Source organism: Tamandua tetradactyla, chromosome 24 (assembly GCF_023851605.1).
Source record: "Tamandua tetradactyla isolate mTamTet1 chromosome 24, mTamTet1.pri, whole genome shotgun sequence".
Classification (NCBI taxonomy): domain Eukaryota; kingdom Metazoa; phylum Chordata; class Mammalia; order Pilosa; family Myrmecophagidae; genus Tamandua; species Tamandua tetradactyla.
In genome coordinates, this window is record NC_135350.1 from 11287279 (window position 1) to 11309202 (window position 21924).

A 21924-nucleotide genomic window follows, 5' to 3' on the forward strand; every position below is an offset into this window, starting at 1 on the left:
TTCCTTTTCCTGATCTCTCCCTGTATTTGCCTAATAGATGATATCTTGGAGATATTAGAATACTCAAACTAAATTGTACTATTACTAATTTACCAAATTCAGTCTCATTAGCTATAGTGTTTTATGTTTATTACTTTATTTCAAACTTACCATAAAGGCATGTATATTAGAGTCTCTATTTTACATATTGAGAAACCAAGTTTGACATTTGATGCTTTGCTTAATAGTGACACATCTGGTACTTTTAAGTTTAATGCTGTTTTTAACTATGCAGAACTTTTGGGTACAATTTTGTGAGACAGCATCTATTAGCAATTCCAAAGCTCTATATACCTATAAATTGCCTTTTAGAGAATTTAAACAAATCAATTGGGTTCAGAAATTCTTCTCAGGAATCTCAATTAAATGCATAGAGCTTTTAAAGATCAGCCACCCAAAGCTAAAAACATTATTGTTTCTTAAATTGGGCACATAAATTTTAAAATGTATGTACAATGCCTTTTTAATGTTAACCCTATATAAATGAATTAAAACAAGTTCTGAATTACTTTTATGAATAATTCTTCCTTATAAAGAAATAATTTTGTACACTTATATGCTATAAGTTGATCTCGTTTTAATTCTATAAATATGGGTACTCAATGATACCTACAGTTATAGTGATAGCAGTAATAGTCACACCATTTAATGAAATGCTTTGTTGATTTGCAACCCTATTTTATCTTTTCCAAGGCTCTCAACTTTCCTCAAACGTTTTGTAATCTCCATTTCATGGTTTTAGACACCTCAGTAATATGCTATCCAGTAGCCATATATGACATATGGCTATTGAGCACTTGAACTGTGCTTGGTCCAAACCAAGATGTGCCGCTTACATAAAATACATACTGGATTTCAAAGAGTTTGTAAGGAAAAAAAAGTTACTGTAATATGACTTGATAATTTTGTTTATATTGACTGCATATTGAAATAACATTATTTAGGATATATCGGGTTAAATAAAACATTTTGTTAAAATTAATTAATATGACTACTAAAAATTGTAAATTTACACATGTTCAACATTATATTTTAATTGGTCATTGCTGTCCTAGACCCAAAAAGGAAAGTCAGAATGATATGGTAAGAAAAACAATGTGTCACCTGGAAAGGAGGAGACTTCAGTTCTCCTGATTTGCACCAGTAATGCCACTTCTCTGCGTGCAGTCTTGACATCTGTAAAATGACGTTTTACTATTTGATTTCTAGTGTAATTTCACATTTTTAAACATTTCTCTTTTTACCAGTAAGTGTGTTGCCCCAAGTCATGGTGATGCTTTTTTATTTTAGTATCTGCTAAGTTAATACAATCTTTTTTCTAATACTCGTGAGACTATATATACTTCTACATTCAGAATTGTTTGCCATTTATATAAAGTTAACACTGAGCAGATATTTGATATTATATGACACCCCAAGTGAAGAAAAGGACATTTCCCTTAATCAAATGCACAAGTGTTTCTATAGAAAAACACATGAATTTGCCTCCAAATGAAATTTCTACAATCGTAAAAAATGTGTTTTTTGTCAGCATATTAGAATTATGGATAATTGATTGAGAACCCATAGTAAGCAATTCAATGAAAAGCCAGTCAAATTTCCTCCAGAATATTATTTTGATACAAAAATGTTAATTAGTTTTTACAAATTTATTGTTTTGGTTTTTATGAAGCCATAGCTTCTGATTATGCTAAAACCTGAAAAATACATTCCCAGTTTTGTTTTGGCCTTAGTCTGCTAAATTTTAGCTATTACAGATTTTTTGCTGTTAAATTTTGGTGGCAGCTCACCTGAATAAAGCAATCCCAAGCCCTCTTTTTTACATAAAACTTAATTTTCCAAATAATATTTCTAGTGTCAAATGGACTTTTCAAAAATTTTAATCACCTATCCTCAAATATTTTAATTTCTTTGAGGAAATCCTCAGTTAACATTTTCTTAGCTCTGCAGAGTTCTGTGATGGTGAATTTTTATGAACTTCTGACCATTCAAAGGAATCAGCTATTTGGCAAATCTACTTAGGATCTGTTTTCACAACGTGGAACTTATTTCACACCACCTTTCTTGTTCAGGTTTGCATTGAAACTTCCCTCCCCTATGGCCTGAGTAACACTGGGTGAGACACTGGCTTCAATAAGCAGCTTCTTATGGTGTCTAATCATGTGCAAATGTGTTAAAATTGGTAGTTTTTAGCAAACAGTTATGGAACATATTACCGTAAGGCATTTGTTCATGGCGTGACAATGATTGGCCCTTGGCCACTTAAATGTTTTATTTAATAATGTGGGAATTTCAGTGTGTTTTCCTTTCATTATTTTTAACTTGAAAACAGAAACACAAAGCCCCTTCTTTAAAGTTAAAACTTTACCGCCTACAGTCTGTCAAAAGCAATATAAACATCTGAATTTTGGAGAAGGGCTTTTTCAAGATGTTAATTTAATATACTGTTATGCTTAATGCAAGCTTTTTATAATTTATAGGCTTGAAGCTATCTCGACAGTGACCACCCAAGAATAATAGACTTATTTTCGAGATTGCATACTGAGGAACCAAACACCTTTTCCATATAATAGTGCAAATATTGGATTCAGACTGATAGCATTCCATTTAATACTGTGTTTTAAATGGCAGATAACCATTAATATAGACTAGCATAAAAAGACATCGTTTTTCAAGACCAAGCTATGATTTTCCGCAAACCACAATATTTTTCAGTTCTCCCTTTTCATACAACTTACAGATGATTCTCGATGAATAAGATGTTCTGCAAATACTTAGTATGGTGAATTTTCAAACAATAATTGATGGGAAAAATGCTGGTCTGAAAAACCCAAATTTTTAATAAAAGTATTATTGTAGTATTCTGCTAGATGTTTCTAGGACGAACCATTATATATTTTAATAAATTCTGATATCAAAGCATGAAATATTCTTTATTTACAATCTAGCTCAGTAGTATCATTTAATATCCTTACACACCTTCAGTCTGACTTCAAAGTGCTTTCCTGAGATTTAGCTCTTAAATGGATGTAAAATTAGCTTGTGGTTTACTAATACAGATCAATAATGATTAAATATAACAAGCCAAATTTAAATTCTGATACTTGTTTAGTTTCAGTTTTGAAAATTTTATTAAAGAAGTATTTGTTTTCAATGTACAAAATTTACATACAGCATAAATTTTCTGTGGTAGCCTGCAAATTCACTTTCAGAAATCAAACCATCAGTCCAAAAGGAACAAAATAGGAAAGAAAATCTTTACATTGGGCTATTTGGTTTCAAGACTGTAGTACTTAGAGGTCTTGATTCAATTAAGTGTGTGTGTGTATGTGTGTGTGTGCTGTGTTAGCAAAGGAAGATGACAAGAGGAGTTGTGATTTTCAGACTGGAAAAGTTGAACACATCCGGAAGTTTACATGGAGATCAGACGCACGGTAGCTTTGGTAGAACCACTTAACATTATTAAAAATTGTCCATTGGGCGGGCCACGGTGGCTCAGCAGGTAAGAATGCTTGCCTGTCATGCCCGAGGACCCGGGTTCGATTCCCACTGCCTGCCTGCCCTTGTGAAAAAAAAAAAAAAAAAAACTGTCCGTTAAAGCCAAACCAATGTGACTCTAATAATCCCAGTGGACTGCTCATGCCCAAAGGATATAGAGAGAACCTCTTAGCATCATCTACAAGTAAAAGCTCCAGAGCTTCAGTTTCCGAAGAGAGATAAAGGACTGTCTATGTGAAATGTAAAATATTATAACCAATGTAGCGTCCACAAACTGAGGGATAGTGTAAACATTCAAGCCCATGGTAATTTTTAAATTGGAATTTTAAAAGGATTCTTCTACTGATTCTTTTACTGGAAGAATTTTAAATATTAGGAAAATGCTACTGAAATTAGACAAAATTTTCAATCTGGTCTACTAATATTTGCACAAATATGCATTTTCTTGTTCAAGGTATTACTTCTGAGTATAAATAATATGTACTCATTTTAGAAAAATTAGTATATATAAAACAGTACAAGGAAGAAAATAAAAATCACTTATAATTCTGCCATATGGGTTGAATTTTAGAATGCCATAAATATAAAATTTAATAATGTTAAATATATTTTATACTGTGCATTTTATAATATACTGAACTATGTACTATATTTGTATGTACATTATGTAAATATGTATATATTTATATATGTATATATTATAAATATGTATATATTATATAAATACATATGTATTTATATAAACATGCATATGCATAACAAGGTTAATGAAATTTTAAAGTAAGCTAAATCTCTTTGTTCTTAGAAATCTATAACTTCTAGTTGTGTTACTACTCTGAGATCAAGCGCAGCACCTATCTGTGTAGGGAGTATGATCCTTCTAACATTGAGGGTACATGGTGAGCCATAATGCCCCCAGAAAGAGAGAGAAATTGAGCCTATGGTAGTATAGATAAAAGAAATGAAGAAATAATAAGAAGTATTCTTAGCATTTATATGCACCCCATATTGAATGAAACTTGAAGAAGAATGGTTTTGAACCACACGAATAGGGAGGGGTGATCTTGCATACAGTGGGATAGTGGTCATTTCCCTAAACAAATGTGAGGGTAGGTCCACATTGCTAGGAGAAGCCCAACGCCACTTAGGTATCACATCCTATAAGGTAAGTGACCAATGTCATAGCTGTGGCAGATGGAGAAGAGCCTGACACCAAAGTTGAGTTTCTCCACACCCTTTGGGAGACTAGCTAGGGTCCAGAGGTCTCATGAGTCTCCATGCAGGAATCTAGAACTGTTAGGTTGACTGGGGAACCAGCAAAGGCAAGGAACATGGACAAAGGGGTCATATTGGTGAGGGATTTTTAAGCAAGCATTGAATGGCCATGGCTATGAACCTGAATGGTTGGTACCAGCATAAAAACCCAAGAGATTCTATGAGACGAATCCCTTCTTAAGAAGGGAACATGGGCAGGAAGAAATGAGCTGCAGATATTAGCACCGATCAAAGGCTACCGTGGGAAAATGAGGACTTTTTCTTCAACCACCAGAAAGTTATATAAACCTCCTCCATCATCCCCCCCGCTCTGCCACTTGTCATTAGAGGAGAGCAGAGGGTATGAGCATAGGAGGGAATATAGGGAAATTCTCAAATCTGAGCATTTACTTAAAAGACATTGGATTGTTTGAATGCACTATTAAATTGGAGACTAGTGAAATACCGATACTGGCAATTTTATTCATTGCGATCTTCCTCTCCCCTCCGACTCAGCATCCTGGATAATACTGAGGAAAATAGATGGTTTCCCATATGGACTGAAGAACATAGCTATGCAACCCTTCTATATATATATGTGTATCTCTGTCATCTATGTGTGAGTACAGACATATATAATTGAAACTGATATAATCTGCTATTTTCAATTTATAAAATACCACAGTTTTTCCATATCTGTAGTTTTACATCTATAAATCATATATTAAATGTCCAAGACCTTATTTTAAAAGTCTTTAACTACACATTGATACTGTGGTTTTTTTTTTTTGCTTTCATAAATGTGCACATTCTAAAATCAGCTATTCTAAAATAGGTGGTAATTTTTAACAATATGAAAGGAGTGTATGCTGAAAAGTTTCTTACTTTAAAAAAAATGAATAATACTTTAGCATTGTGATCCAGTGCAGATTTCCATAAGATTCTACTATTATACTGCCTTACAAATGAACGCCTTAAGTGAAAATATCCTCTTAGAATTTTAAAAAGAAGTTTAATTGGACAGGGTACAGAACAGACATGGTTTTTATTGTACTTCACCATAACAGCAGAGTACTGTTGCACTAAAAATATATTTTAGCAATTGAGAGAATAGGCTACTGAAGACAAAGTGTTGGTCATTGTCAGGAAGATAAAAGTGCAGTAGGCCAATGCTGGGGACTGAATCATGCACCCTACAAAAGGCATGTTTGCATGCTGTGATAGTTGGTAAACTGCCAGAATGCAATATATCAGAAATGGAATGACTTTTAAAAAGAGAATTTATTAAGTTGCAAGTTTATAGTTTTTAGGCCATGAAAATGTTCAAATTTTCATTTAAAATTTGAAAGAATTTTAAATTCTTTCTGTGCTTAAAATAAAAGAAGGCGCATAAGAGTCTAGATTAACAGGAAGAAGGAACAAGCTAATGCTGAAATCTTAGTACAAGTAGCTGATACCTTAGCTGATACCAGAGAAAGATACCTTAACTCCAAAGAAAGGGCTGATGAAATTAAGAGTTTCTCTCTCAGTTGGGAGGGCACATGGTGGCATCTGCTAGCTTTGTCTCCTCATTTCATAAGGCTTCCCTGGGGACATTTTTTTTTTCTGCTCCGAAGTCTCTGGTGACATGGTCTCTGTTGACTTTGAAGCATTTTCCAAAACGGCTCTCTCGGAAAAGGCTCCAGTAAGCAAATCCACCTTGAATGGGTGGAGACACATCTCCATGGAAACCATCTAATCAAAAATCACCACCCACAACTGGGTAGGTCACATCTCCATGGAAACAATAGTAAAGATCCCACCCAGTGCTACTGAATGAGGATTAAAGGGTACAGAGCAAATTCAAACTGGCACAGGTACCAACCCCTGTCCTTTGGATATGAATTGATTTATAAACAGGACCTTTGAAAATGTTTTTCATTAAAGTGTGCCAAAGCTGAATTAGTGTGAGCCTTAATTCAATATGGCTGCATTTCTTGTAAGCAAAGGAAATTGGACACAAGAAAAGAAAAACCATGGGGAGCAACCAGAAGCTGGAAGTCAAGGTAATCTGGGTGAGGAAATAGAAGACACTGCCACGTGCAGCATTACTATGTGACAGAAAAGCCAAGCTAGCCAGATGATACCAGCCCTGGGAGGAAGCAAACCTTCCAGCCCCTGAAACCATGAGCTGATAAATTCCTGTTATTAAGCCAATTTATTGTGTGATCTTTCTTCTAGAAGTTAGGAAACTAAAACAGATGTGTAAAGGCAAAAATGGAGATTTCGTTATCAGTGCCAGTGAGAAGAATTAGGACAATTCTTTGTTAACGCCTCTAATACCAAAATTGATGAAGAAATGGATCATTCGGGGAAAACTTACTTACACATACATAATTTCTTTGGTTCTCTTTGAAAGAAGAGATGTCTTTTGTACACTTTTTTTTCCTTTTCCTTTACTATACTGAATATGAAATATCTTATTTTACCCTAGAGATAGTCAGTGGCCAAATAAGAAGCGTTACTTTGATTCATAAACTCCAAACCTCATTAAAGCAAGTGTAAGTTTGGTTATGGCACATTGCTTTGAAAGCAGTTGGGATGGTGAGGGGACAATGAGAGAGTGTGTTAAAAAAAACAACTGGTTCATATCCTGGGAATACTGCCAGCGTTTGATTCAAAACCAGAACAAGTGCTGGCTGTCAGCTGAATCTGTGCTTAAAATAAAAGAAGGCGCATAAGAGGCTAGATTAGCAGGAAGAAGGAACAAGCTAATGCTGAAATCTTAGTACAAGTAGCTGAAAATGGCGGGTGCTATCCCCACCTTTATGGTGGCTTTAAATATGATTGCAGGTGACATGGCTGATAACTTAGTATCCATATGTCCCATATCCAAAGTTTCTTCTGAAATATTTTACTAATAGTCTTTATGAAAACCATGAGTTTATGGAAATTGAAAAGGAGCCCACATACAATTAGAATAAAATCTGTAAAGCAAATTTGGAAGTGGAAGCTAAGTCATGTCTCTAAATTACTCCCTGTGTTTGAAATTGATAAATTGTGGGTGGTTGGGAGCTACATTTTAAAATTTCCCTATAAACTCGTTCATTCTGAATGTTTAAGAATGAAGAATTTCAACTGGGCTCAAGTTCTCGTATATACTCCTCCGTAAGACTTGCTGGCTTATTTTGGGTTGTTAGGTACTCATACTTGGAAATAATAGGTACTCATTTCTTTTAAAATATTAGATAAATCAAATTCTCTATGTTGGATTGTCTTCCCCATTGAGGACCACCTATCATATCAGATAAAAGATTCCTGAATGACATGATTTTATGGGCCTCCATTTGTACAGCTAGGAGTAAACTAGTTCAAGTCATTTATTACCAAAGAACATAAGAGTCAAGCCTTCTTGTTCCTCTGTGACATGTTCAATGATTCACAGATTCAATAATTCAAACTAGCCTGTGTGTGGGTGGGAAACCCCACACAATTCAGCCATCACAAAGTTGACCAGACACAGAATTGCTTTGTACTGTTCTGCTTTAAATAAATACAGATAATTAAATAAACCTTTGCAGCAGTAGAATAAAGCATAAAGCCAAATTTTGCCTAGCCGAGGGCTGCCTTGGCCATTAGCCAGAAGCCAGAGGGCCAGGGCTAATTTGCATAAAATTGAACAGATTGCTGCAGCTGCCGCCCTTATTAATACCAAGGCATAATCATGATCAGGAGGCATTCCATCCACAGCAGAGCCCTGTCCTGTGCAGTGCCACCCACTGCTCTGCGGGACCTATAGTCGCCAATACCTGCTTTTAAAGAGAAAGGCAATTTGTCTTTAAATTAAAAACCTATCCAAACAGCAACAATCTGCTTCCCTCCACACACACTTTTACCAATTAAAAAAAAATTATCTCTAGCATTTTCGCTGAGTAGATGATCAAGTTCCTTGATCATCTGACTTGTTGATATGAAACAGTTACAGATTTTATGGTGCTTGGTCATTACGTGGGTAAAATCTGAGGGTGGAAATTAGTAAAACCCTTGATTTCAAATTTTCTTGAAAGGAACTACGGTGAACTTTTCATAACTTAATTTTTTAACATGTCTGCAAAGCATTATTTATGATACAGTGACTGCTACCAGTTGCTGATGATGTCACACTTGGCTTTTTACATTCTGTTGCCCTGATTTCAACTCCAGGAAACTCTACACGGCAGTGAAATGCCGAAAGATGTCAAAAAGCATGTGCTATGACTTATCACACCCAAAACATGCTGAGAACACAGACACTATGTAATGCCTGATAGAGTGCTTTTGCATCAGGATATCAACAGTTCTCTCTTTGTCAGTAGTACTAAATGAATTGGAGGATCACTGTTCTACAGTTTCTTGGTCGGAAGGCTGTCAGCAGCTTCATGAAGGCCATCTGGGGAAAACAAAGTCTTGGCCCACATCAAGATGACGTAACATACAAGGAGCACTGGCAAGGCCTGGGTGGATTATATTAAAAACCTATCATATTTGTTAGCTAACTGCAGATGACAGCATTGGTGTATATACTTAAAAGCTTTTATGGTGAGCTGAAAATCCCGTGAGTTTACCACAAGGGGACACATCTTGAGCTCATCTATTGGTCTGCAATGCAGTAAAATTAGTGTTGCTTTTTCATTGATAGCATAGTTTTTTCATCACATTATTTTATATTAAATATTTAACATATATATATATATATTTTATATTAATAGACACTGTGCCCATCACACACCAAATTTTGTAGGCAAAGTTTAAGATTTGATGTACACCTCTCCCCCCATCCTTATGATTTAAGCATGTTTGATTCTGTGGTTAGGATTATAAATCCATCACCACAGAATTCCCAGTGTGCAGGAAGCTATATTTATATGCTAATCTCTAAACCAAGGATGAGGGATTTCTTTTATTTAGCCATACTCATACTCAGATGAATTGCTAAAATGTAATATATAATCCATTCTTCTAGGAGAAGTAATTTTTTTTCTTTTCACTAGACATTTTGATTCCAGTGTCCTATATGAGAATTATTCCTAAATTTACATCTCTATTCTTAATGTCTATTTTTTTATTCTGCATACATATTTCTACTTAGTGTTGGGATTTCCCTGTAAATATCATGAAAGGACCCCAACTGTAGGATGATCTCCAAAAATTTACCTTGAGCCCCATTCACATCTCTCTTTTCTGAGTTTTGCCTTAACCATCTACACTTAAACCTGTCAATATTCCCATGGCATTTGCTCTGATAGTCAACAAAAATGAGCTGCAAATATTATATTTTCACTTAGGGTCATTGCCATGACTCTTGCTTGCTTCTCTGTTACCATTTTCTGGCTTGATTACACACTTCTTTGGCTTGTCTCTTCTTTTCAGACCAATTCCTCTTTGGGTTCATCAGCTTGAAATACCAAATTTTTCTAAAGACTCTGGAATGGACTCACACCTCTTGTTTTCCCCTTCTCAGATGCCTGGAGTAGGGCTACACATCATGCTTTCAGCTCAGATCGCAAGACTTCTAACCCAAGCATTGGACCATTGATTCCCAAGGGCAAGTTCCTCATGATGCCTAAAGAGGGGGGAGAATGATCTGTGAGATGTCAAGGGATGATTAAGCCACAGTGCTGGTGGCATTGGAACTTGTATTCTAAGAAGAGGAGTTAAAAGGCTTTTGCAGCCATATGTCAATATATCTTTATCTACCTCTTTGGGTCTGATTTTTTTTTTGAAGTTTTTTTACTATTCTAATTCTCCCTTTGAAATCCATGCAGCTGATATGATAAGACAAGCCTAGGAATGATTTTCATTTGTTACAGTTTACCCACCATGAAACGTACCTGAGGTATGACCGCAAATAAAAGCATGTTCATGTAGGCAGTTTAAGACTAGAGTTAATCTAGGCAAAAAAGAATACCATTGTGATATGCCAGTCTTCCACGTAAAGGTATGATCCTGATATGATTCAGTCACGAAGGAGGACTTTAGCTGTTTAAGCTGCTTTGTTTTTTGTGCCTAAACCACCATCAGAAACCGTAGAATGTGATGACATTATGGGCAGCCTACATGGACTCAAAGAATTTGGCAATTCTCTTACTATATTCATCAGAGCTAGATGATCTCTTGGTTGACATGATGGCTAGGCCTTTCTGAAAACCCTATTCCCATGCCTCCCCCATTCACTGAGCATATGAAAGGGGATTCTAGTCTCTCATATACAGTCAACTTCACCTTCTAGCCTTCCTTATCTCCTATACCTATGAAATACTACAGATTCTATATCTGAAATTAGATTGTTACCTATTTCATTATTTACATGTCCTTACCCAATTTCTTATTATCTGGGTTATTGCATTACTATATCCTAATTATTCTTCTCTTGCCTTCAGTTTTTCCCCTGAATTCCTCTACATTCCACTATTAATAGGCTGCTCTCCTTAAAGTACATTTTTCTCCACTTGTCAGTTCCAACCTTGCTACCTCTCTTGACTTACAGTGTCAATTTTGAAGTGGTTGGGATGATAGTCAAATGAGATAAGATCTGATTTTCTTACTTTTTCAGGCCAACCTGATTTGCCCTTGACTTAAATTCTAGAGTTCAGCAAATGAGACTCTGCTGAACATAACAGCACCTCCTCACCTTTTGAATTTGCCTCTCCCTCCCTCTATTACCTTCCTCCTTTGTCTAGCCATCAAAATTCATTAAATAATAAATATAACTCAGTGAAGGTCCTAATAATTCTATTATGTGCTAAGCTTAGAACAACTTATTTATGAGAGGTTTTGTGCTCAAGGTTATCTAGTCCAAACTCTCATTGCGTAAGTGAAAAAGCGTTCTTGAAAGACTGGATTGTTCAGATCAGACAACTCATAGTTTAGTCCACTAATATGCAATTATCACATCATTGTTTATGATAAAGTTAAACAATAATAATGTTGAAATTCATATTAAAAGCCCATATCTATGTTTTTACTGACACAGTGGATGGTTCACCTGCCTTATTTCAGGACTTCCAGTCACTTCCATCCCCCTATATGCCTTTCCAAATATATCTGAGAGTTCATGCAGGCCTGTATGCTCTATAGTTGTCCATGCCTCCAAGCTCTCCAGTACTTTCACTAAGTTTCTGCAGTACATGCACCCTGCTGCTAGGTGTTGACTAGGTCTACTGTAATTCACATCTGAGAAAACCAAGTCTAGGAAATCCAGTACCTGGAGGATATCTTCTTTGGTTCCACTGAATGGATCAAACCAGATAGTTTTCCAAGGTAAAATGAAACTGTTGGAAGAAACTTAATTTCCCTAATATTGGATCATATCTTTTCATCTGTGCCCCAAAGTAGTGTTACTTTTGTCCCAAATCTCCTAAATGTCTCCTGAGAATACTTTCTTTGGCATCTTTGCATATTCTTCATCTCCACATGGACCCAAAACTACCCTTGGTATCAACAGAAAATAAAACTAAAGTACTTTCCATTGCTTTATATTCCTCTCTCCTCTGGGTTTTCATGTATCAATGCTTTTTCACTCTTTCTCCAGGCAAAATGCGAAGTCCTCAAGCATATTAACTCATACATATGGACACCTGCAACACTGCAGCTGGATATGTTTCTCTTGGAAAATAGATTTTCATGTATTTGTCTCTTCCATAGGCTTTTGGCCAAATGTGGCCATGACTATGTAAAATTCACCTCTTTATTCCCCAAACCACATCAAACAGTAAATGGCCATAATTGGAGCTCAAGAAATATTTGTTATTTGTATGAAGAATAAATGAAACAATATTAAATATTATTAATGGTAGATGAACCAATATTGCATGGATCAATTAATGGTAACATTGCAATATGTTCTGAATTAAACAGGTTCTAAGTAACCATACATAAAACTAAAGTACTTTTGCAAAAATGGCACATATATTTACTGATGGATGAGCCAACTAGAATAACATTTTAAATCATTTTGCTTCATTCCTTGATTTAGCCAGGACTTGATAAAGTCCAATCATTCTTATCTATATAAAAATGAATTCTAAATATTAAAATAATGTTGGTACTTTGGGGATACAGTCCCAGTCTAAAATATCCCCCAAATTCTTTTCTTCCGTACATCACTTGGACTTGATTTCTTTTTCCTTCTTTTAATATCATAATTTCCTTTTTTTGGATGTTATTTTTGTTTTTAATGTCATTCATGGTTCATTTTGAAAATCCAGGGCAAGTATTGAGAATGATATGCTAGCTCTTTTCCATTTCCTGCTTTAAAATAATTACAAGGGAAATACTTTAACTGACAATTATCTATAGTTATAGATATGCACCTGTTCACTCTTAAAATGCTTTGAAAAAAAATAATAAATCATCATAAGACTCTTCCCTCAGTCTCTTCATTCACTTTATATGAGGACAAGAACTTGGTAAGTATTCTGTGGCTCACCAAAGCCTCCTTGAATGCCAGGAGGGGCCTCTGGTTCGAGTCTACATTTCCTCCATTAAAAAGGTGAACGGCAAAATAGATTCTGAAAAGTTAATCCTTATAATTTAAGCCCTTGTTTGTTCCACATGAACTAACTTCCAGATTGTTACTGAAACAAATTTTCTTTTATTTGTATATTCAAATAAGTATGATTCACTTAAAAAGCAGTCCCACTGAACCACATTTGCATATCCTAATTAGTTTAGCGTGTTCATTTTCCATTCACATGTTTTTCAAATAAATGCTTTTGAAGAATAGTAAAACTTAACTAACATCTGAGGCTGCAAGTTCACAAAAAGAAAAAAAAAAAGAAAGAGCTGACATACATACTAGCTAAAAAAAGGCAAGAATTTCAATGTGTGGCATGGAGGATGTGGATTTGATTCCGGTTTCATAAAGGAGACTTCATTTGTCTTTAGTATGAACCAGGATGTGGGTGATTTCAAGGCCAGCTCATCAATATATTTGCATACCCAACACAGGGTAGAAGTTGAAGCAACTTGAGGATTTTTCGATTTTTGAAACACACTTAAGTAAAAAATGAGCTAAGTGTGAAAAGTTAGTATACGTGGGCAAGAAACTATTAGAAGAGAAAGCTGTCTAAAGAAAACACCAAATTCTAAGAAATATAGCTGCTCCTTTTATACCTTATGGAAATATAAGCCACTGGTTTAGAATAAATTTATCTACATGGAACATGGGCTTTGACTGACTTTCAAGAAAAAGAAAGAGGAAGGAAAAAATGTTTCTGCTTCACACCCATGGTTTTAAACACACAATTATCTGCCTAAATTGTTTTCTAAAACCCATTCACTCTGGCAAATTTAAAGAGCACACAATAGAATAATGACAGTTATGTTTTTCAGCATCACGCTGCAGAGGTCTACTTTGATTCTTATGTGAATGCCCTCTGAATCAGATTTAGGAAAATGATTAGTTAAACCTACCCATTGGGCGAGGCTTATACCTCTTCCCATTAAGTCTTATTGTAATAAATACAGCAAACAGAATCTCTTTATCTTTTCAGTTCTGTCCAGGTAATGAATCAGATCTGGGGACCTCATATTCATATAGGTGTTTCCCCACACACTATCACTGTCTCTTTGGATTTGAGTAATTTTTTTAATGTATCTGTATAATCTGAAATAACTAATAAAACTTTCATAATGCTTGATTTCATAGAGCAGCAGACAATAAAAGGCTAAGCCACATTAGCTCTCATTTTAAAAATGAAAGCAAAAATATCACAAAAATTCCACAAATGCTATTTTGCATTTGAATTTTCTAATGTTCAATTAGTTATTTTGAAATGTAAATATACTCAATAAATGAAGTCATCAGATGATATTTGGGGGAAATAACAGATTACACATCATATAGTACCTAAGTATTAGGGATGAAAAACGAAGTTATACAGCCCTATAGTTTCCTATCCTCTAGGATACTTTGGTAAATGACTTCTAAGGCTGCACAGACTGCTATCTTCAGAAAAGTAATTCTACCAAATAGCAAGAATAATCTTGGCTTTGGGAAATAGAATGGAAGGTTTGAGAATAGGGACAATTCATTTAACATTGAAGACCGGAATGTATTGAGTAGACCCATAAAACACAATTTGTAAATAAATTATGTAGCTAATATTTAGTGAAACTAATTGTTTTCATGTTCAAAATCAAACCTATCTGAAAAGTATGCAAAGGGATTTTGTCTTGTGCAAAATCTTTTCATATTGTATATACTAAAAAGTTTCAGAAGAAAAAGAAAAGAGAAAAAAAGAGAAAGAGAAATGACCAAAACTCCAACAAAAGCATGTGTTTTAGTATGGAATGTATGACATATGTTTAAAATGGTGTCTCAGCCACACATTTCTTCTTTTAGTTGCATTTCCTCGAACTACAGGAATGCTGAAAAAAAATCTGAGCGTTAGCTAAGAGGGTACAAATGGAAGGGTATCTGTGCTCCAGCTGAAAAAAGTATAAGCGGTGTCATGTCGGAGATCATTTCCAACTTTCTGTTGCTTTCTTATGTGAGAAATGAAGTCGAGGTGCTTGGCAGTTCTTGTCAACAATATGTCGAGGCGGTGATTGCACAATCATGTGGCAGCAGACCTTTCAAACAGAAACACCAGAACCTGAGAAGTACGTGTCTGTGATTAGTACCTGATGCTATGTACAGTGGATGCCTAAACTCATGGTTTTAATGGAACAACTTCTTTATAGAAACTAATGGGGCTTTCTCCTCTGTTAATCACATTAATTTTGAAAAGATCATATGGCTGCAATCAATTCTAAAGCATGGAGAAGTTTGTTTCTTCCTTTTCCAGATCCATCAACAAAAACACATGAAATGTTATTTTTGCCTAGCTATAGACATCAATTTTCACAACAAACATAAATAATATATACATATTGAAGACCATAACAGAAAGGCTTACAATTCCTTAATTTGAAATAGCAAGAAGAATGTCACCTCATTCCCACAACTAGAATCATTCCAGAAAGATTATAAATTTTAAGAAGACAAACTATAATCTCTAATAATAGCTTCTCCTTAATTTATTTTCCAAATGAATTCCTGATGCACCCTCCCATTCTAATCCCTAATTTATATACCCTGTTCTGTTCAGAAGAACATGCATTTCTATTCTGAGGAGAGCTTATTTAGCACATCATGTCTATAATATACTTACCTGATTGGAAATCTTGCCTACCTTTTTTAATAAACCAAGTAGCTGTCCTGCAAAAAAAGCTGCATGGAAGAAATTCTTTAGTAAATCATTTATGGAAAGAATAGCTGATGTGTAAAGCAAGGTAAGGAAGTTCAAAGGGAAAATATTTTCTGTTCCACGTTTTAAACTATGTATATTTGTGGGGAAGGTGGTATATTAGAGTGCTTGGCATAAATTCTTTACATATCATATTTAGCACTGACTAATGTGTAATATTTAGGCAAGTACCAATAAAAATATGGTGAATGATATGAATGCCAAAATATTTAAAGTGTAGAAATATTTATTTTAATTAAAATCAGTACTTTTGTCCAAGTCAGTGAAGCATTTCCCAGACTCTGGGGAATACAAAAATTGCACAAACACAAGGCGAATATATCTACCTTCAAGGCACTTACGATCCACCAGAGGAAGAGAACAGATGTAGAATAATTATGGAAACCCATAATTCCCTCAATAAGCTGTTTATTTCTAAAGGTCAAGGCCAAATCTGTGGTCTGCCAGTAGAAAACACATATGAGACTTCAGGGGTTTGCCTTCACTTTGGTGTCATCATATTTTTCTCTTACTTTAAAAGTCTTATTATTGTTTTATTTTGTATATCTATATTTCAGATATCTTTTGGTCCTCTTTGAGTTGAGGTATAAAATAAGACTTTAAATGTACAGGGAATTAAAACCTACATAATCAAATCTATGTTTTCAGAAGAAAAATATAATAGCCCTGGGGGGAAATGTGGAATAGAAGAGGAAAGACAGGCATCAGGGGACCATCTGGGGTGCTACTGTTATGGTCCAGACCTGTACTTGGGTGGGCAATGGCAATACAACCAGAGTAGAAGGAATAAAATTGGGAGACATTTAGGAAGTAATTTCCACAGGACTTTGTGTCCAGTTGCATATAGAATATGAAAAGTGAAGGATAAGTGAGAAGGCAAAGATATCTATCTAGGTTTTTGTGTTAGTGCCTTGGCAAATATTAAAATCCTAAAATACAGAGGGAACACTAAAGGAGAAGGGATGGGGTGTCTAGGATGATGTGTAGGTGTGGGAGCTCAGCAAGAATATAATTCAGTTTTAGACACTGGAAGGTAAGAGCTCGCAGGACATTTAGGTGGAGGTATTTAATATACTGTTGGAAATTCAGGTTGATAGCTTAGGAGTATACTTAAGGAGAGGCCAAGAGATGTATATTCGCAGAGGAAAAAGAAATTTTAAAAAATCATGGACTAAATCCTAACCACAATAGCATTTAAGAATTCAAGAGAGAAAAGAGGAGCCAGTGGAAAAGCACGAGAAAGAGTTGTAAGTAAGATAAGCAATGGAAAACCTGTCAACTGAGAAAGAATTTCAAGATTGGTCTTATTATAAGGTGAGAATCATGATTTCTTTTGTACCTCAAAGTTTATCACATGGTTGGGACAATAGTGGGTGCTCAAAGCATTCAATGAATGATAAAAGTAAGGACAAAAATTCAAGCACAAATTGGAGTTCAATGAAGAGAAAATGATTGCAAAGGAAAATATTGACTTGACAATTAATGTGTAATTGGGATCCTGTATAGGAGCAAGGTGGAAGAGGGTGAGAGTGGTTGACATAAGGAAGGAATTTTTGGAAATAGGAAAATGTGAAAAGATCTTCACCTAAATGACTGGGGCAAAGCTGCCCTTGACGGATAATTAAACAACATCCCAGTATTTTTCAGGACAGTGAAGTTGACATGCAAAATGAATAAAGACTTCAGAAGAGCAATTTCAAAAGGGAAATCCATATGGAGATTTGGAGGAAAGGATTGATAGTGGGAGGAGCATGTGGGATTTCCACAGTGGAAAACATGCTGGAATGAGAATCCGTAGGCCTGGGGTCTGTTTCTGGAACTGTCAGAAATTAACTAGAGTTTCTTCAGGAAACCAGTCTTTCTGAGCTCACCTGTAAAAATGGGGAGATTGGATTAGATGGGAAGAGTTTGCTCTGGGGAATTCCTGATGTTTGTTTATGTACTTCCAGTACTAAATCTCCCTGGTTCTAGGACCCTATAATTACAGTTTAAAAATAAATAAATAAAGAGAAAAGCTTCTGGATAAGTGAGAGAAATTAAGAAAATTTCTATTACACTAACATAAAAATATTATGTGTGTTGGGCGGGCCGCGGTGGCTCAGCGGGCAAAGTGCTTGCCTGCTATGCCGGAGGACCTCGGTTCGATTCCCGGCCCCAGCCCATGTAACAAAAACGGAGAAACAGAATACAATAAAACAAGAAAATGTTTAAAAATGTTTCCCTTTCTTCCTTCTATCCTTCCTTCCTTCTCTCTGTCTTTCCTTTAAAAAAAAAAAAAAAAAAAAAAAAAAATATTATGTGTGGCTTTCAAGCAAGCACCGGGAATAAAGAAATAGTAGTCATTTGTCAGATGAAGTGATCCAAAAAAGAGGCATCAAGGATCCGTGCAGCTCTATTTCTTCCCCTCTCACTAAGTCATTAGGATATAATCATAGTTCAGGTATTAACCCTCAGAAGCAGCCTAGTGAGAGCAGTGGATGCAAAGTTAAATGATCCTGGTTGGCCAGTTGCTTTATGGCTCTAGGTTCCCAGCAAGGCTCCCACCCAGGGAAAATCTACGGGGTCCAGGTGGGTCCCTGGACAGCCTTCAAAAAGATCCCTGGCTTAGCCAGTAGTTGACTCTCAGTGATGCCTTTCCTGCCCTTGCTTTAGTGGTTTGGGAAGAGGTCTGGGTCCTTAAAATTCCTTCATTATCCAGTTTGTAACCTTAGAGGCAGAAACTTCATGCTGGTGGCTTATTTACACATCAGACACATTAACTAAGATGTAGCAACCTTACACTTATTGCCTCAACAGTTCTATCCTGCCTAGGGATAGTTTAGTAATACCAAAAATTAAAACATTTTGCAGCAGAGTTTTGCTGATTAGTACAGCATGTTAAATTTATGCCTTTTTTTAAAGTGAAGTAGTTTCAGTTCATACAAAACAGACACTTGCTATCTTTTCCTTATCTCTCAATGTGAGATAATCACAAACAGCTTTAGAAATCTCCCATTCAAAGGGATGCCAGCCAGATAATTGTATGATGTGGCTCAAGTCATTGAAAACACTGGCTGGAAGCCAGGGGACTTGCACCTGGGAGTTCAACATGGCAAAAAGCTATTTTTCTAAAGGTATAGAGATAACTAAAGTTAAGGGGACCCAAAACTGATAAGTGGAAGATGGGAGTCTACTCATGTGGCCACAACACAAGAAAGTATTTTTTATTTTTTAAATATATTTATATCTTTAAAATTTTCCCTAGTAATAATGACAAATTATGACAAGGATACCAGGAAGGGATTGTTTTCATGCTTTAGATACATGCAGTTTTGACTAATGTATATGGATCATATAAAAAGTCAAGACCCAGGGATACAGCTTTTAATGTATAAATATAATTCTTCCTTTAACCTTGCTATTTTAGTTTTCTTGCTACTATGATAAATACCGTGCAGTGGGTTATTTTAAACAATGGGAATTTATTGTCTCATGGTTTGGAGGCTGGAAGGCTTGCTTTCTTTTGGGGTTGGTAGCGGTCTGGGTGCCCAGCACTCTTTACGTTCCTTACTTTCCCTGTCACGTAGCAAAATCTTCTCCTTTCTCTTCCTTGTTCCATTGACTTCTGACTTCTACTTTCTCCCTGTGGTTTTTTCTCTTAGGAAACCTTTAGTAATAGGATTAAGACCTATCCTGATCCAATCGACCAGGCCTTAACTAAAAATGACATCTTCAAAAGGTCCTGTTCACAATGGGCTCCCACTCCTGGAAATGGGATTAAGATTAAGAATATGTTCCTCCCCCCCCCCCCCCGGTTACATAATTCAATCCACCACATTATTTACATCTCAACACAAGAGATGAGATTATAGCTCATCTGGAGTGTGGTGAATACTCTGTTTTGCCAGGGAGCCTTTACCTATTATTAGTGTGTATTATAAATCCATTGACCCTGATACTCTATTGATCACCATGACATACTTAATTCCTTAGTTCCTTCCCAGAACGAGGAGAAGGTCAAAAGCAGGAGAAAATCACACACAAAGGTCAGACAGGGAACTGTTCAAATTAACAAGGTTTTATTTGTAAATAAGATATGCATTGATATAATTCTTATTCATTTTTAAAAATAATTGTTTCAGGACCAGGCTATGTACCAGAGCCTTAGAGAGATGTGCCATGAAACATTTGCCCTGCAGATGCTCACATTATATCAGAAGCAGGTATGAAAAGAAGTCAATTTAACAATGTGACAAGAACTAAAATACAGGGGTTAACTTGGACTTAGAGAAGCTCGCAGAATAACATGGACAACTCTACATGACGACATTACAGAAGATTTCCCAAGGAAGATAATGTTTGAGTGATTCTAGTAAGAGACAGGACCAGGAGGGTAAAGAAGGGACGAATAGTAACCACCAGAGTTAAGAAGGAGTTTATTGTTTTCCTCTAGGGACTCAGAGAGAAATAAACATGTATATAAGACATAGGGAAATTGGGAGAAAAAGAGAGGTTTCAACCTATGCTATATGGGCATAACAATAGAATAAAGCCTTGTGGGAGGAAAAAATATCTGCCAGGAGTTAGGAACTGAGGTTCCAATATATCTTTGACATTTTTTAGCCATGGGATTTTGGGCCACTTACTTATCCTTACTGAGGTTCATTTTTCTTATCTGTGAAACAGGGACGACATAACCCTCTTTGGGATATCTTTGAAGATTTAGGAGTTCAAGGAGGGAATTGATGTAAATTATCAGTGGAGATCTAAATCATATTTGTTCATACGTGGGCACGTACTACCACAAATGGACTTTTTAAAGATAATGTTACCGATGGTGATTACTATCTAGTTGGATGTGTTGGGCTAAGAAGATGATGGTCTTCTAATGACTGCCACTTCATTCAGACCCTCTTGCTAAGCAGAAAGAGGTCTAGATTTTCACAACTTCTTTCTTCAAGTTACATGATATCCCTAGAACTCACCTTCAAATGAGACTTCTTTTGTTTCAAGTCACTACTTGCTAAGGCAGAGTTTAAACATGTGCCTAGATCAAAACATGGCCAATTCTATTCTTACTTTGTTCCACTAGCCAGTGACTCAAGTAAGTTATGTCAGCTGCTGTGGAAAGATCAGGAGTATTTTTCCCCTAATTGGCTAACATATGCCCAGTTATGCTTACAAGAACCATCTGTCAACTTAGTTGCATGGGCACTTGCCATTGTGCCCATCATCATGAGTTACTCATTTGTCTAGAATTACTGACAATGCAATATTATGTTCTTTCAATTCTTGGCCTCTCTGGAGAGTCTGGTATCAAGGTCTAGTTGAGATGAGAAGGTAGCAAACAAATGATTTTAAATGGTATAGCATAAGCCAGTTATCAAAATGAGTCTGATGTAAGTCATGTTGATGGTTGCTATGCTACTGCTGGAAATAGTAGCAATGGCTTCACTTGAAAAAAAAAAAGACTAAAGGCAAAAGAAATGTGGACATGGAATATATGTGTTTATTCTTATACACATTTTTCTCCCTTGTTACTCCACGGCTGGCAGAGAATATAATGCATGGACTTCGCTGGCATAAGACAGCTGTTGGGTCTTTCTCAATGTGGAGTGCTGTTTTACAATCTTACAGCAGGAACTGAACTTTTTGCTGTAAATGTTCTCTAGTGAAGGTGTATAAGATAATTTCTAAAACAATTCCATAGAACTCCAGCATTATTTCTTACTTAAAAATCAGTTATGTTTTCTTTAATAAATTATATCATAATGGCTAAAAGACTGAGAGAGGAAATATGAATTGAATTGATGTAAAAGTTGAATGAACATCACAACCAACAGACACTCCTTTTACTTTTCTGAAATATTTCATCATTTTTTGA